At 46.3% G+C, this 17,588-nt stretch overlaps 1 long non-coding RNA gene across 3 annotated transcripts in view; it reads right to left on the reverse strand.

Annotated features, from left to right (window-relative positions):
- The window catches only part of LOC106040007 (uncharacterized), a 24,231-nt gene continuing 6,643 nt past the window's right edge, over positions 1-17,588 (reverse strand). For 2 of the 3 annotated variants that reach the window (XR_010832178.1, XR_010832176.1), the window contains 4 exons: positions 7,479-7,566; positions 6,902-7,376; positions 4,362-4,464; positions 1-1,578 (listed from right to left, as the gene is read on the reverse strand). This is a non-coding gene — a long non-coding RNA (uncharacterized lncRNA). The remainder of the gene's footprint in view (positions 1,579-4,361; positions 4,465-6,901; positions 7,377-7,478; positions 7,567-17,588) is intronic. The other variant, XR_010832177.1, reaches the window with a different exon arrangement.

Consider the following 17,588-nt stretch of genomic DNA (forward strand, 5'->3'; position numbering starts at 1 on the left):
AGACTTTTCGGCCCAAACGCTTTATTTACAGCACGTGCAGCGCGACAGAAATGCAGCCACGGCTATGGGGTGCACAGCAAGATGGGGAGTAACATTTTCGCCAGGGCTGGTCGATGGAAGTCCCTTCTGTGGCAAAAAGTTCCCTACACAGTCCTGTGCTGCAATCCTGCCACCCAGAACCGTGCGCGACTGCCCTAAAGAGACTAAAATCACCTCTTCGGGAGCACTCAAGTGGGTTAGCAAGGCGCCAACCATATGTAGCCACGCTTCTGGGAGCTGGCGATGACTGATGTGTCAGTCAGCCTTGTCCTGGGCTCTGTAATGCGTCAGGGAGATGGATGAGAGGGCTCAGAAGATCGTAGCCCCCTTCTACAAGTGCCTTCCATGGTCCATGCCTCGAGCAGGAGCAGCAGCGTTATTTGCTCACGTCTGGCATCGCGCGCTGGAGAAGAGGAATAGGACAAACTTGCTCTGCTGTCTCCCTTCACGAGTCGATCTCACAGCGCTGGGCAAAAAGCCAGAGGCAGCCGATGAGACAAATTAAAACCTCCCCACTGAGAAGCAGGGAAGTGCTTTTACAGTAGTTTTTAGCACTGTCCTCTATTGTTAAAATTCAAATATTTTCCCACTCAGGTACTGCTTCTGCTCGTGTCCCAGAGGACACCCCAGTGCTCGGTCTGATCCTTCTCCCAGACATCAGGAGGTAGAAGTCTCCTGAAGATGTCTGCCCTGCGCAAACGGAAGGACGGCATGGAAAGAGGTCTGGTAACTTTACAGCTATTTTCACACTTTTACATTTTGGTTTTGAAATGGTTGCAGTGCGCCGAGACTGGTTAGGTGAAAGCGAGGATTTCTAACATTAAGAAAGTAAATAAATCAGGTGGATCCAGTGATGGAGGTAGCAGAACTGTAGCTCAGAAGACAACCTCTACATCAGACCTTCTTTTTCTACAATAATTGCAAGCTACAGAATCATAGCCAGCAATTTTAAGCCTGAAGACCATCTAGGCTGATCTCTTGGTGACACAGGCCCTGCAGAGTGCTCCAAAGTTTGTGATGCATGTCCAAATGCACACATAGCACTCATGCCCTTATGTCCAAGCATACCCACCCAGCCTTCTGCATGTGCTTTTTCTACCACTGTCCTAGGTGAGCTGGGTATCATTTATACACAGAAGAGAAAGTAGTTACTGCGTAAAATTCTGGTTAGTTCCATGAAGTGATTTGGTTCCCCATGACCTCCAAAGAGTGAGAAATGGGTTTATTCACAGTATGCGCAGGTCTCCAGGCAGGCATATTCTGCCACTCCTGAAGGACTCTCCTTAGACATGGCTGCTTAAGTGTTCCTGCCACAGAGGGCTCTGCAAGAAAGATCAGATGCTCTGCCACATAAAATTGGCAAAACTGAATAGCGTGTGCAGTGGGGGGGAGGTACAGCACAGGGTTAGAGAGGGGGGAAGTGATAGATTTGCTGTCACCTTTGTGGAGCTGAGAGCAGGGAGCATCTCTGCAGGAACGGATCCTTCCCTGCTCAGAGCACAGACCTCGCCAGCACAGTCTGACTCTTTGATGTGCTGTCTGATCAGATGAAAAAAAAAAAGATTAAAATCACACATGGCATAGGGACACTTTCATAATATACAGAGGAAACAGGCAGCTGATCAGTTCTCTATTTCCTCCGACTCCCCAGATTGCAAGATTGAGAAGGAATCTGAGTAGGATATGAGTTCCACAGAATCAAAGGAAAAAAAAAAAATCAGCAGCAAGCAATTATATTCAAGGAGACAAGATGGCAAGGCAGACCCAGAGGCAACTCCAAGGCTGCCAACACAGCAGCTGGTATAGCTCCCCAAAGAGCTCCGTGCAGAACGTCTCTGTGGTTGGTCCCCAGCGTCTCCGACTGCCACCAGAAGAGCTAAGGGGCGGAGGAGGAGGAAGAGCAGAGCGCGGGGGCGTAGGTGCCGCCTCTCCCCCTCGCTGCAGTCTGTTTCCTTTAGCAGGTCACAACTGCTAGCTGGGTCGTAACACACACACAAGTATTACCGAAAATGCATGTTGAAACATATTTCTCAAGGATGCTATTAATGCCTGGGAGGAAAATGCTCAAATTGTTTGCTCTTAATGGAGAAGACAAAAATGCATTGCATAAGCACTTATTTTCTTAGCTGTCGTGGAGCAGGGTCTCGCGGCTGGCACACGTGACTGGGGCCAGAGAGTACTGCACGTGGCTTCTGGCTCTCTGCTGTTGATGGGGCGATGCCAGGCAGGTTATTTCACCTTCCACTACCTCTATTTCCCTGTCTGGAATCACGACTTGATGTCCTCACTGAAGCAACTTTCGATCTGCTGGTGAAGAGTGCTAGGTGAGAGGCAAGGATGATTATTTAGCATCATAAATATTCATAGTATCCAGAGTTGTGCAATGGGCAGGGCTGGCTGGACCGATGACTTGTTACAGACCATGCCCCAGAAAGCCTGCAGACTCCCAAACGCTATGCATACAAACTCGTGCAACAGAATGAAGAACAAATATGGAGCAGAATGTTTTGGTGGTTTTTTTTTTTTTTTTTTTGGCAGCTACACCACCTCACTGAATGCACGGTTAGGAAGAGTTCTGGAAGAGAACTTGCACACTTCGTGAATGTAAATGAGGAAGTGGCTTCAAATTAAAAGGACAGTACCCACACATATAGACAAGACCAAATTAAAAGGACAGTACCCACACATATAGACAAGACCGTGGGCAACGAGGGCAGAGAAGGCAGTCACGGAAAAAGCTTGGGTGGAGACTAGGAAATGGAAGGGTGTGCAGGCTTCAGTGGGGGCAGAAAGCAGGGCACGATGGAGCAGAGTGGAGCTCCAAGAAGAAAAGAGATTTAAACTTGACAGGAGAGTGAAAACCAGCAAAACAGGGTCAGGGCTGATGAGAGGAGGAAATTACCAACACTGCAAGTGATATCTTTTTATTGATTGTCAAATGAATAGATTTTACGGCCAGGAGCAACTGTGTAAAATCATCATAGTCTGACCTCCTCTACCCTGAAGATCAAAGAATTTCATCTAGTCATTTGAATTAGATTAATCCGATGTAAACAAACTAGCACACTAATTATAATTAGTTGGAGGGTACAGATTCATCACAAAGACCCCATGCAAGCACGTGGCGCATAAAACAAGACTGCAAAAATTTCTCAGTTAGTCGTCATCAAAACAGGAAGGAACGTGGAAATGACTCCATTTTAGATTTGTGCCCAAAGTGGTATTTTCGCCATGCTCGTTACAGACAGCAAGATGCTTATCAAGAACTGCACCTCCCGTGGGAAGCACAGATCTTGCTGCTGGCCTCCTTCGAGGCACAGACCCAAGCAATTTGAGCTTCTTCTGCCAAAGGCGTGGAAGAGCGGCATGAAGGGCTGTGAGTGCTTGCATCATGAAGCTCCCAGCAGGATGCTGCTCCCAAGACACGCGTTACCTGTCTGACACCGTGCCCAGGACCCTGCCTGGCACAAGCAGGAGGGCGGACAGAAGCAGTTTTCAATAACTATATGTATATTATTTATATATAGCCAGGTACTTGCACATTCTCATACAGTCAGTTTTTCCTCGGGGCAGAAAGGGGAACCATCCGACTCCTCAACATCAATAGTTCCAGTCCTGCTGTAAACGTCAGCATCTACATTTTCACAAATTCTAGCAACAGGGTTGAAAAGCTCCCCTCGCAGCTATCCCTAGCAGGGCATCCGATCAGCTCAGCACGTTTGCCCTGACAAGACCATTGGCAGCAGATGAGAGAAACCAGTCACGCCGGAAGAAGCCCAGGTATCTAAGGGCAGGTACGAGTCACCTGAACGTGTCCTGATCTGCAAGGTTCCCACTGTCCTCAGCAGCAGGGAAGCCAAGCTATGAGCTGGCTGTCCAGCCGTCCCACGTGCCCCATGCAGGAGCAAGAAAGAAGGTCCCAGTGCTCCCCTTTCTCTGGTGTCACCCCAGTGCTTACGCAGAGCTGGGTGAAACACCTGATTAAATATGGAACCCTAGAGGAACTGAACATATTCGCAAGTTCAGCCTGTGTCTGACGAATACCTTCATCTGAAAAGCAGAGGGAGGAGGAGGAACTTTGGAGATGTCAAAATATACCATTTCAACATTTTCAAAATAGCAGAGCTGAACTTTTTGCTTTGAAACAGCCTGTTTGTGATAAAAAGTACCCCCAAACTTTAAAACAGCAACAACAAAAAAATTGGTAAAATTACTTTTGGAGCTCAATACTCTGAGTATTAAACAAAACCATCGTTTAGGTTCAGATCAACCACTACAGCCAAATTAGAAATAATCTTCTTTAATTTTGTATCATACATTACCAACACAGGTGCAACACTAATATCTGTTTTGGAGAGCCCAGGCCTCAGTTTTACTTCTGTGCTGTTCAGCCATAAAACCAAAATGGCCATGCTTCGTCCATTCCTAGTGAAGACACGGAAAAAAATGTGAGAAAACACTAACAAATGGCAGGAAGGAATATGAAATTGTAGGCATACTTCATTGTAAGCTTGATAGGATAAGGCTTGCGTGACATCTCTCTGGAGGGAAGGGAAAGCATTAAAGACCTTACAAACTTCCCCCCACTGTTACCGAAATTCTAACGGCTGCAAATTGCCGTCCCTCCCACGCCAGTCCTGGGCCGCAACTGAACCGAAACTGGTTGCGATGTGGGCAAATGAGGCACAGGAGAAGGCTGCCAGAGGAGTCTCGAGGGTCCAGAAGTCCAGGAGTGCAATGAGGGGAGGAAAACTACCCCCATGAGCCCCCAGGTGATGCCCAGGAGTTGCTCAGGACCCTTCTTTGTAGCCAAACTAAATTATTATTTAATTTTTGGGGTCTGTAAAAATAGCAAAGCCAGCGGCAGGAAGGGATGGCAGGAGAAAGCAAGTGTGGAGTGAGTGACAGCGAGCGTGGCGCGGCACCTCCAGAGTGGGAGTTTGGCTTCGCAGGCAGTCACTCAGATCTCAGCAGTAGCCTGGGGCGGTTTTTAGTTTGTAACTTTAATCTTTTAATCTTTCCCTCTCCCCATGTGTGTGGGTGAGCGGCATACATTGGTGGGTTGGTTCTGCAACACCTCTCCTTCATTTGCTGCTCTCCATCTGTACATGCAGTGGACCCACATTTAGGACACAATGGGTTAAAAGGGAAAAAGTACCCCAAAACCAAGACCATGAGCCCACAACGGGCTGAGCGATCACCCCAAAGAATCAGTTTTCAGCAGGAGGCAGATGAGGAGACACGGCACCCCAAATTTCCTGCAGACAAAGCAAGTCAGGGCCAGCAGCAGAGGCCTTCATTATGTACAGGTGATTAGGTAGAGAAGTGAGCACCAGACAGTAATTAAAAAAAAAAAAAAAAAAAAAAACCACCCAACCTGGCAATGAAAGCACATAACTACACCTGGCTGGGTGTGCTGGCACCTGAGAGCAGCACTCTGCCAACCTGTGCAGCAGTGCCCTCCAAAACCAGCACCCAAACTCCTTGCCAGAGACCCCAGGTTAGCGCTCACTGCAGCTTTGGACAAGCCTCTCGCCACAAACGTGGAAAGCCAGAGGGCAAAATCTTGACCTGACAGAGATCCAGGGGTTATTCACCACTCGCAGGGGATGTTTCGGCGTGGTTGAGCAGACACCTGAATCTATGTCCTGGCTCCCCAGTGCACTCTGTGCTTGTGTCTCCTGAGCTCCTAGTGCTTTATAGGGACTTGAGTACCCAAATGCTAAGTGCATGAGCTTAAATGCTCAATGCCTCAGTCTATCCTTCTGTCAAACACGGATAAGGATTTTCCATGTCACAGCATTTGGGAAGCCAAGCGCTCGCAAAGAACCCTGAAGCCCACAGGTGAAAAAGCTGCAGAAGAGGGGAGTTCTGACTCTACTCCAGGCCCTCTTTCCAAGTAAGGAGAAGGCTTCTATGCTTCCCAGCTCCTCTCTTGGCAGTGATTTACGTGTAGGCAGTGGTCATAATCAGGAAGTGCCTCCTCCAATTTACAGCTGGTGATACCACCTGTGCCTCTCTAATTCCAGCCAAAACAACCACCTCCTCAAACCCACTTGTAAGGAAGGGCAGAGGATCCAGCAATGACAACGCCGAGGGAATAGCAAGACTCTGGTTGAAGCGCTGACATTTTCCCCAGACGCATGCTGCTGTTATCAGCGAAGTGTTTTCTTGCTTCTTGTAAATACAGTTGCCCTGCTTACTGAGAGAAGTAGACCTGGCTAAAGGGGGAAAACGCTGCAAAAGCACCAAGTGACAGGGCAGGCGCAGGACAACAAGAAAAGGTTAAAATGTTCACATTTTGTGGGCCAATGGGGGACCCACGTATGTGCCTGCCTGGCAGCTAGGAGGGAAGAAAATGGAGTCATTACTCATCGCTTAAATTCTGTCAAGGATTTTCTTTCTGGAAAGAAAACAGCGAGTTAGCAACCAATGGTGAGGCAGGGCACACTTCTGTACAGTTGAGATATAACTGTCTATAGGGGTGTGTGTACATACACATACTTTGCTGGTATTATCCTTTTGTCCCCTGTGCTGATTTGTCCATCTTCTAAGAGCTCTTTCGTCCATGTAGCATGCCCATTTTTATTTTTTTTTATATTGACAATATCTAGCACCAATTTAAATTGCAAATGGTTCTCTCTACACATGAAGAAAATCACAAAACGAGGATAAAGTAGTGATGACAAGCGTTATAGACCTTATGATCTATTTCCAACCAGCAATAAAACCTTCAAAAGGACCCTGGGAAACAGCCTGGCTTTCAGCATATGGCTTTCAGTTCCTATCACTGCCCTTTTACTGATGCTTTTGCTTCCAGATAAACTGGAATGAAGTAGATTTTGTGTAGATGACAGCATACCTTATATTGCAGCTGTTATTCGTAGAATCGTAGAATATCCTGACCTGGGAGGGACCCACAAGGGTAATCAAGTCCAACTTCTGGCTCCGCACATGGCTACCTGTTGTGGTCTTGATTACTGATTTCCACACCAGCTTTCACCAGGAATAGGCTTCGATGTCTTAGACATTACCGAGATGACATTACTTCCCCAGGAGCACGAACCAGGGTGAGTTTTCTGATTGCTAGGAAGGTTCACTCAGCATCACCACGTGGCTGCTGCAGTCCTCCCGTAGTGGCTGAAGCAATCCCCTGTTCATGGCAGGTCTCAGTTCTGGATTAGCATTCACTGCTTCAGTCTACTTCAGACCTTGTCCAGAGCTCTTCAGAGCTGGCATTCATTCTGGACAGCTTAGCTTTTCCACATGTATGCCCCTTGTGGGGCACATACCGTGGCGCTGTTCTGGTCCAACTGACAGAGCCGCTGCTGGCCGCCCTGGAGCAAGAAGGGCCGAGAGGTATCAATTTTTAGATTTATTAAATGCATTTCCAGTTAGTCTGGAGCTGTGGGTGCGAAAACCTCAAGGGAGTCACTTACTTTCATTGCAACTATCATTTCAGCCTTTCTGATGCCAGTGGAAAATTAATAACCTTTTGAGATAACTTAAGGGCACTCTAAAAGCTACCTAAAGAAAAAAACAACAGGATCAGAATGAAAACCAACAGTTTCTGATATCAGATAAAACACTCTCTTTCATCAGCATTTTCCTCTCTTCAGTAGCTCTTTTTTAACTTCATTTCACCCACTTCCCATAGCCTCAGAAAGTTATTTTTGAATGACCTGCTTACCACAGATTTCCTGAAGAGGCCCAACCATTTACTCATCTTTCAGCAAGCACCTTGCTGTTGCCTTGTCCTATAATCACTCGCATACAAACCTGAAGTGGGCAGCTTCTCATCTTCCATTAATTTTTTTTTAAATGGATGATGAAAGAAGAAACAATTTAGCCGTACCGCTCTGTAAAGCTTTTGATCTGCAGCTTTCTTAGCCCAGCGCCGTCGTGACAAGAAAGCATGGGAACAATCTACCGCATGATAACCAAGAATGTGCATTTGACGTTCCAGAAAGAGTGCTCTTCCCGTGGAAAGAAATCTGTCCAAAGGTATAAAGCAGACATCTTGCTGTCAAAGGCACTCCTGCCATGAAGCCTACAAGTCACTCTTTCCTTAGGAAAGTAGGATTTTATTTTTTTCTGCAAAACTCTGTAAATGTATCTACTCCTCAAACTGATCCCACCATCTGCTAACTCCACGCAGCATCCTCTTATCTTCTAACATGGGGGTTGTCTTGTCAACAGCATCCAGCACCACGGGGCTCTGACCTGTGCTTGAGTTATCCTGGTGCTGCTGACAGACAGATGAAGAGCAACTTTTCTTCCTCCAGTCCTTAAAGACCTCTCGTGCTTGGGGCAAAGCAAAACCCTCTAAGCTTACACCACATTACAGCTGCTGTTGATTTAGAGTAAGGTGTTCTGCCATCATTTTCTTCTAGCTGCTTCCTCGAGGTAGGGCAGCAAAATTTGTCTTCTGCTGGAGGGCCCAGGTTGGGTGCCTCAGAGGGCACAAGTGACAGCTGCACGAACTGGAATAAAGATTAGCCTCGTGATTTCTGCGTGTCTGTCAGAAGGCAACTGGTAGCTGAGACAGACACGCGAGACACGGGGCTTAACAGACCAAAACCAGAAAGTAACAAAGAAACAGAAGTCAAGACCGTGGCTTGATTTCCTCTGTGCAAGCTCGACATCAGTGAGAAAGGTCACAGACATGCAGTGAAGTAAAATACAGGCACGACCTTTTCAGAGGGGTTTGCTGAGAAACAAAGCAGAAAGCACGCGGTCACGTTTGAGTAATATGTGGATCGCTGCAAGGTTCATTCCAACACTCGCTGTACAGGCCTTTTTATTTTCAAAATAAGCTGCCAGCTTTTCAAAGACAGGATAATATAGGATCTTGTTAAGGTGTTGATCCATCTTAATATGATGATTACTAGCAGGGCTGAGAGTTTCATCTGTTACCTAACATTTCCTGTAATGACACCCTCTTTTGAGATGCTTTGATCTTGCTAAACTTTAATCATTCGGATTAAAATTTTCATGTCAGGTATTTACCTTAAGTTAATATTTTAAAATCAATGCAACTTTGTACCTGTTTTCAGAAGTCTTACACCCGCATCCTCCCTACACAAGACATTGCAATCCCTCACTAGAGCCCCTACCTCAGGAGCACGTTAAGCAGGTCTGCTCTTACTCCACAAGAAAGAGAGCTAGAGAGATGTTACATATCAGATATTTTTGACAACAGATGACGTTTTTGTGGGAATGAGCCATTTTGTTCATTCCATAGACCTTATCTACATTCAGACCTATTTATAGCACTGGCAATACCTAGCTCGTTAAGTTAGCATACATGAAAGTAATTTTACAATAAACGAGTATCTCAGCTCAATTACAATGGAGGCTCAACTTGGGAATTTTGCAACCACCTGAGAACAGGACACGTTTAGCTTTACCTAGGACATTGTCAACAGTGTTACTGGCCTCTCACGCGTGCTACTAAAAGGAAGATCAGATGGCAGATCCAACACAGCGGTGGGGAATAACAAAGAAGCAGAATGCCCAAAGCTTGCTGCCAGCCTGCTGCCTTTCCATTGCAAAGAGCAGTGGATTAGGCTATAGAGCAACCACTAAAAGGTGCTAAAAGAGGACCAGCCATGCTTGGTAAGCACTGCTTTCTCCCCACTGAGGAGCAGGGTTTTGGGTTCCCTGCTGTCCATCATGTGTCTGATGGCAATGATGTAGCTCTAAGATGTCACTGAAAATACCACGTGCAATTCTCACTTAGGGTGATTTTGGTTACTTTTCTTCCATTCTATTTTTCTCAAGCAGGAATTTGTTAGAGAGAGGATAAAGTGACTATGAGAGAGGAAAAAAATGTGTGAAAATGGAAACATAAAAAAGGAGCTTGAAATCATCAGAAATCTATTTAATAGTGAGACTGTTTCAGGTCTGTTGAGAAGCATAACTGTTTCTCTCTATGCAACAAGCAAAGTTACTAAACTACACTATTTTCCCTCAGCTAAAAAACAGTTTAGTCATTTAGATTTGAAGCATATATGTACAGAAACATAACTGTTTCCCTCAATCTTTTCACAGTACACTGGCAAAAAAAAAAAAAAAAAGGCAAATGTTTATCTTATTATTATCCTAATTATTATCCTGTATGTGCCAAAGGTTCTGACCTGGAATACGTGCCCAAAAAATGGAGACTGAAATAGGAAGTGAGACTTTCTGTCTGATGAAGTGCTTTTATGGCTTATGGTCACAAAGCCCCTTGCCTAGCATTTTCCTTTGTTTCCATTTCAGCCTTTAGAAATTTCTGGTCAACAAAGAATGCAAGATCTGGGAAATCTGACCACAGTGTTTCAGGGAAAAGAAACTAAAAGGAGAAGAATCCTAACAATTACAGTGGAATAAGACATAAGTATCAAAAAAAAACAATAATAATGGAAGGCCACTGCACCACTTATCTATGGATCCAAGCAGTAGTTTCAGGTAGGCTTTATTCTAGTAATAAAAATATCTAGGGGATATAGATATCCTCACAATCAATTTCTGAAGTCAAAAACTATTGCAAAGAGCTAGACTAGATAAGAAGGATAATAGAGGTTAGATTTTCTGGTCTACATGGATTTTAGATTTGTCGTCTCTTTCTATATACTTGAACCTAATCCCTCCTCTTCCCCTTAAAAGATAGCACATAGAAAGCTTATTACTAACTTATTACTGTAATTGCTCAGCAATTGTGTTAAGAACACGATATGCCATAATCTCCTTTTGATTCAAAGAATTCATAGGTCAGACTTCAAAGCTGGCCTCTCATTTCCAAGCATATGTTTTGTTCGATCAGGATTTAACTGTGCATGTCAGACAGTTGATAGTCTCTAAATTTTGACACTGGGCAGAGCTGTGATTTATTGGGAGCACAGACCTGAAGGCAGCAAAGCTCTCGTAAATCAGGTTGCTCCTGTATGATTTACTGAGTGCAAAAAACAGTGTTTCCCAAATTCTTATTCACCATGCAATCCATCTGCATGTGTTCAGGAGTCTCCTCCTTGGATGGCCACCAGTGTAAGCTGGCCTGTACTGGGGGAACCACTGGGTCACCACCCAACGGAGCTGCACTTGTAGATGTGAGCCTATGGACACTGCGTCGCCCCTCCCCTGCCTACCGGAGCAGCAGCTGGGCCAGGAGACAGTTCTGTGGGATCACAAATGCTCAATTTTGTTCGCAGAAGACTTGGGAGCAGATGAAAGCTTGGGTCCACAATCCCCCAAACATACCTGCCGGAGAAGTTCAGCTGGTATAGGGCGGGGAAATTAACTGTGCTAGATAAAGGAGAAGTATTAAAATCTTTGTATGCCTGGAGCAGTAAAGAAAACAAGAAAAGGAATAGCAGCTCTCCAAAGGATACAGCTGCATGCCACTCCTTTTTGAGGGTAGGCTGTGATATTCCAGCCTTACCTGTTGAATTCATGCCCAGGGAATTAGAAGCTAGATTAAAACTATGTGTTTGGTTGTTGTTTTTTCTTTTTTAAATTATTATTTAATTATTTTATATATATATATTTTTTTTAACCAACCCATCCTGCAGCATTCTTTATCTATGATTTAATAGCTCGTTTACCATTCACAACTTCTGTGATTTCCAGCAGAGGGAAAAATGTGATAGGATTTTGCATGACTCATGGGTCTTGTGAAGTACTTTAAAATGGCTCATCATTCGGGCTTTTTAACTGAATTGAAGCATAGCAAAAACTTGAATTCTGTAAAATGACCTGGACCCTGAGCTTCCATAGAGTACACAGAGTATATTTTATGCTTTTTTAAGATTTTTTTTTCTTCCCTCTTCTGAAAGTACATTAAACTGCTCTAGAAAGCCTGGCAAATATCTACCTGATTAAGCACACACACAAAGGTTTCTGCATTCTTGGGTGCACTCTTACATACTTGTACAAACCTTCAGACTTCAAAAAAGAAATAAATCAAGGCCAAAGTTTTCAGTTGGCAAAGTACACCTGCAGATTTAGATATACTAAACCAATGAGAAAGATCAGCTGAAGCTTGTGCATACGTGGTCACAGCTGTACTCTCAGTTTCTTGGCCCAGATTCTCAGCCGATGTGAATCTGCGTAGGGCCACCAAAAACACGATTGCCAGCGATCCCTTGCATTTTTATCAAACAATTGCAATATGGATTTTCCTTCCCACGTAGCTCTGATCTGCTTGTGTCCTTCCTCCTGCTCCCTCATCTCTTTAGCGCTTAAGACAGAAGGGCAGGTAGCTGCATCCTTGTGGACAGAGAAGAGAGGAAAGTCCCTGGCAATTGTTCTTCAGTGCAACTTTGAACAAGGAAACCTGCTACTGAAATACAGGTTACAGGCTCAAAATGGTGGCATCTGAAAACCCTGACTTTTCCCACGTTAGGGAGAATTGTTGTGCTGCTGCTCTGAGTAATCCCCGTACAAGACTCACTACTAACAACAACAATAATAAAGGGTTACAGAACAAATTTTGGTTTCTGAGTATCGTTCAGCTGGGAAATGTACCACAAATGTCTGCTTTAGAAGCACTGGGAAAGCTTGTTGTAGTTAAGAATGAAAGTATTAGGCAGATGTGACATTTAATATCTGAACTGTCATCAGAGAGGAAATCGCATTGTTACCTAAGTGGAAAAAAAAAACAACACAACACTTCAAGAATGAGCATTAGGGGCCAGCTTCATCCTTGGTGCAACACTGCTTGGTGGAGCCCCTGACATCCAGCTGTGGGTCCAGGACCAAAACGTCCCCTCTGCAGCAGCCACACGGCTCCACATCCTCTTACTGCCACCCCCGTGAGAAGCCAACGTGAACTTTTACTGTGTCTTGCTCCTGCTGGTTCCCGCTGGGCTCCAGCCATGCGAGGCTGTCCCCAGAGGAGCGCTGGCAGGTGATGATTTTGCTCATGGGAACCTGCTCTCCTCCACCTGCCTGCTTTCTCCTTGCTGAGATGCTTCAGCCGCCTTTTTATGAGGTGGAGCACGCTCCTCAGACAGCTCTGGTGACCGAGACGTGATGGGCAAAGCTGGGGCACCAGGGACTGATGCCTGGTCCTGCTCCCATCCCACCTAGCGAGCTCTGCGGGACCTCAGAGCCTCCAGCAGCCACACGAGACCAGGAATGGGTTCAGCCACCGGATCAAGGAACAAGCAGCAGAGAACAACTTCTTATTTCCTACAGAAGTGCCTCAGCTCTTTCTCAGTTAGGCTAGAAAGCTTCCTCCAGCCACATTTGGTGCTGGGGCCCAGGGACAGCCCTGGGTGGCACTGCCCCATCCAGCCCCACGGACAGCACGCCCCATTTCCTTCTGCACCTACAGCACAGAGCAGTTGTTACAGCCACTGCTTTACTGCTCTCCACCACGACGTTATTAGGGAATCACAAACTTTGGCTTCTTCAGAGTCCTTCTGAGCACGACCACATCAAGCACACAGGAAGTTTCCAGGCTGAACTACACGGGGTGATGAACCAAACAAGAGCTACAAAACCTTTCAAACCAAATGAAAGTCCTCTTTTCTTCGCCCCGACTCCTCTCTGAAACGTCTCACCGTTTGCTGCAAACTTCCAACGCTGAAAAGGTTGCACTGGGCTGCGCTACAAGCGGGGAAAACTGCAGATGGATGGACTGAGTTCTGGCAGAGCTAGATGTTGCAGGAGGGGAGCTAATGGGGACAAGTTTCACGTTTCAGTAGACAGAGACAAGCATTTCTCTCTAATAAGACGAGAGGATTTGACAGAATTTCCTGTGTTTTGAGCTTAGCACGCCTCTCTTAATAAAAACCAAGACTCCCTTCTTCTGACACGGCGCATTGTGCCTCGGATGAAATCCTTTTGAAGAACAATATGCACACACAATATAATCTGACATTATTCCAGTGCTACAGGGAACATCTTGAACATAATTGCACCACATGGAAGTTGACTTGCTATGAGAAAAACAGACTAAAAAGCTTTCACAACAAATCTGTAAACACATTTATGCTCCCAATAGCCATGATAAATCCAATTAAACAGCCAGGATGTGCGCTACAAACTGTCACTAAAGGAGTTAACAGAGTTTCTGTTGCATGGAATATACCAGCTTAAGGAAGAAATCACAGCTCCTAGCTGCCAAAGGTGCACCATTTTGTAGCCAAGCTGCACCTGGGAGGACTGGCAGCCAAACCAAGGCTCCTTAAGCCCTGCTCACTTGTATCCCATCCACGCTGGCACTGCATTGCCTCGCCCTCTCCCTCCTAGTCCTGACATTGCCACCGTGCCCATTCTGCCTTTTCTCTGCCCCAGGCAGCTCCTCTGAGATGCTCTATCACCTCTTTCAGCAGCACTGATAACAGGACCAAGCTCTCCAGTGATGCTCTCCAACCCTCTGTCGCTGCAGGACAGTCCCAGGAGGCTGGAGCCCACACAGCCCATGCAGATCTTGCAGTTTATTCCCTTCAGATCCCCCCGCAGTATGCACAGCTCACACCTCACCAGCTGGGTCAGCCTCACCATCAGGAGCCACTGCTGTGAAAAACTGCTGCCCAGCACAGAACGGCCGAAAGTCGACGTGAAAGTTATCCTTACTCTAGACAAAGAGAATAAAACAGGCCCATCAGGATCAGAATAACACAAACACTGCTCCTTGCCTTACCCCGAAGGACATCAGATCGAGGTTCACTCACAGTTGTGATAAGCATCATCTCATTTCAGGTACGGTAACAGCAAACAGCACCAAAAGTCAGGCGGGGTCCTGCAGCTGTGAGCACCGTGCCCCACACCACACCAGTAGGTCCAGTTTCAGCATGTGGCAGCACAGAGGACCGGCTGTAAAAGCACAAGTCTTAAATATGAAATAACTTATTTGCTAAGGTGTTGTTCAACTTCCCCACAGTCTACAAGTTGTTAAAAAATATGTGGTTAGTGATAATAGCCGCTCTTCTGGAGCCAGTTAAGTAGAGGACCTGGTTCTAGTCTGATGTTCTGCCACTAACACACCAAAAGCACGCAGCTCCCACAGAAAATGAATTATTTCAGCCAAGAACGGGAAATGTTCTCTCCTGAAAATGCCAGTACAGAGTGAGCACGGGACGCTGCCTCTGCACTGAAAAAAAGCGTGGTGCGTTACAGCATCTGGGGAGCGAGAAAACCTTGCCCTGAGAACATCACTTCAGAGAAGCACCGAGCGACGCACAGCACAGTCTGCACGGGCTGTTAGTAATGCTGAAAATGACACTACTAAGAACAATAACTGCACGGTATTTATAATACCACCGCTCTGCAGCTGGGTTTTTGAACAGGCTCCGCGTCAGAATCACCGAAACAATTACAATCTCGTCAGCATTTCTCAGGCGGAAGGGAAACTCTTTTCGAGCAGGCTCGAAGAAGCAGCGCTGGCTGGTGCAGATTGCCCCCCGAAAGCAGGTTCCCCTGGGCCAGGCAGCCAGCCACAGCACAACAGTGGCAACCACGCTCCATTTCTGAGCATCCTTAGGACATCAGCCATTTAAGTAAGAGTTCAAAGCTTCATGGTTAATTATCCTTCGAATTAACGGAGTGCAGTGACCCCCTGTGCATCCCACCCTTCTGCTGCAACAGGACTTTACTTGTGTTCAGTCTCCCTGCTCCTATTTTTACCCCAGCTGCTGAAATTCTGGAGCACTGTCTTAAGCAAATACAATAGCTATTGTCTTTCCCCCTGGGACAGCAGCTATCAAGAAATATCTATAGAAAACACCTCGAAATTAACGAGTACAATAGCATCAGTGTCTCTAAACATTGCTTTCTCGTAGCAAAAGAGATCCAGCCGGAGTGTACCATGATGGGTTCTAGCGTTATTGTTATTATTTTTGGTTCAGCTTGCTTCCTGCTTTTCCCCCTAAATGACGCACCCGAATCATACTGATTCCTGCAGACAGTCCCCAGAGGAGCTCTGGGCCATGTTATCCCCACAGCTAAGAAACCCCACCTCTGTTTCTGCTTTCGTTACCAGTTTCTGTGCACATAATTGTTAGCCCCTTCACAATATTTTGATTTCCGCTGTTCTTCTGTGAACGTTTCAAGCCTCCATTTTCAGTAGATGTAGCCATCATCTCTCAAAACTGTGGTGCTGACTCACACCAAAAGAAACTGAGGTAACACCCAGCCTGAATGCCCAGCTGGGAAGTAAAACCAACAACGGGAAACATTCACAGAGACATACATGCCTACATAACAACAGCCAACTATTTGGAGCGCTGCAAGCCTCAGTCGCTTAAAGATGCTTTAAAAGCATCTCATTCTCCAGGATGGCTGCGCCCCAGCTTTCTCCAAAATTAACATCTTTTACAGGTGTCCCATGGCCAAGGGAGATCAGGCTAGAGAATGCGGGCTGGAAGGTGCTGTTCCCAACAGCGGGCAGGGTGCACAGGATGGGGAGGAGTAGAGCCACAGCACAAGCAGCGGTCACCTGCCTGCAGAGCAGGATGGTCTCTGAGCTGATCCTGGCCCAAACAAATTAAGAAATGGTCGAGTGTTCCTGGCCTGCTGGGTTCCTTTGGGCATCCGAGCTGCTGAAGCCACACCTGTCTGGCTCACACACGTTGTTCAAATGTTTGCAGAGCTCCTGGACACCTTGAGCAACAGTGATTAGGCTCGAGAGCTTTATGAGTATTTCCAGGTGTGTCTGAGTTCTTTCTGACCTCCTTAAACTGCAGTTTGCTTGGCTTATGGAGCTGGCAAGGTCCGCTGGTGTGTTTGGTACTTTTAACTTCTTTGAAGTAGCGAACGGCGTTTGCAAGCTTAGCGGTGCTGCGGTGCGTCCCTCTGCTGAGGAAGCTTGCTCGGAGCTAGGAACCGCTGAAGGTCCAGATCAGCTGGCAAGAAACACCTGCCTATGGACGCTTTCCTCTGGAAAAACTGTTCTGGGAACTCAGGCTTGAGGTTTAATGAGACAGAACAAATGCTGATGCTTCCAGACTGTGTCACTTTTAAAATTAAGAGCTTAAGAAGTTGGTGTGTTTTTTCCCCTCAGGAATCACACTTGTGCCTCCATCATTTTGTGCAGATCTAATCCTGAGGTGGGATTGTCCAGGAGTCCTTAGATGAGCACGGCATCTGCCCTACCTTTCAGAGCGTGGTCTCGATTCCCAGCTCTCTGTGACAGCTCTGTAAACCAGGATGCCCACCTGTGCAGCATACGTGTTCTCCAGTCTCAGCTAGACAAGGAAAAAATACATCTCTTACCAACTGCTTGTCCCGCTAACAGCATGGGCAGGGATCTCCTGTTCTTCGTGCTCCAGAGATGCACACTGATGTCCAAACAAGCTGGGTTTTCACAATTAGTAGTTTCAGCACGAGAGGAATCCCACAGACTTCAGCAGAAGCAGCACAGCACAGACAGCATGGTGTAATGCTGTAAAGCCCTCGGACAAGCACCATGGCAAGGGCATTTGGCAAGTACCACTGTAGCATTTGGCACTGGATCAGAAAACAAAAACCTGCCAGTACTTTGAAGGGAGCACCTCCCTCCCCTCCTTGCCACTGGATTCTTTAAGCTATTCTTCCTTATCTCATCAGGATAGGTGCCAGAA

Source organism: Anser cygnoides, chromosome 6 (assembly GCF_040182565.1).
Source record: "Anser cygnoides isolate HZ-2024a breed goose chromosome 6, Taihu_goose_T2T_genome, whole genome shotgun sequence".
NCBI lineage: Eukaryota > Metazoa > Chordata > Aves > Anseriformes > Anatidae > Anser > Anser cygnoides.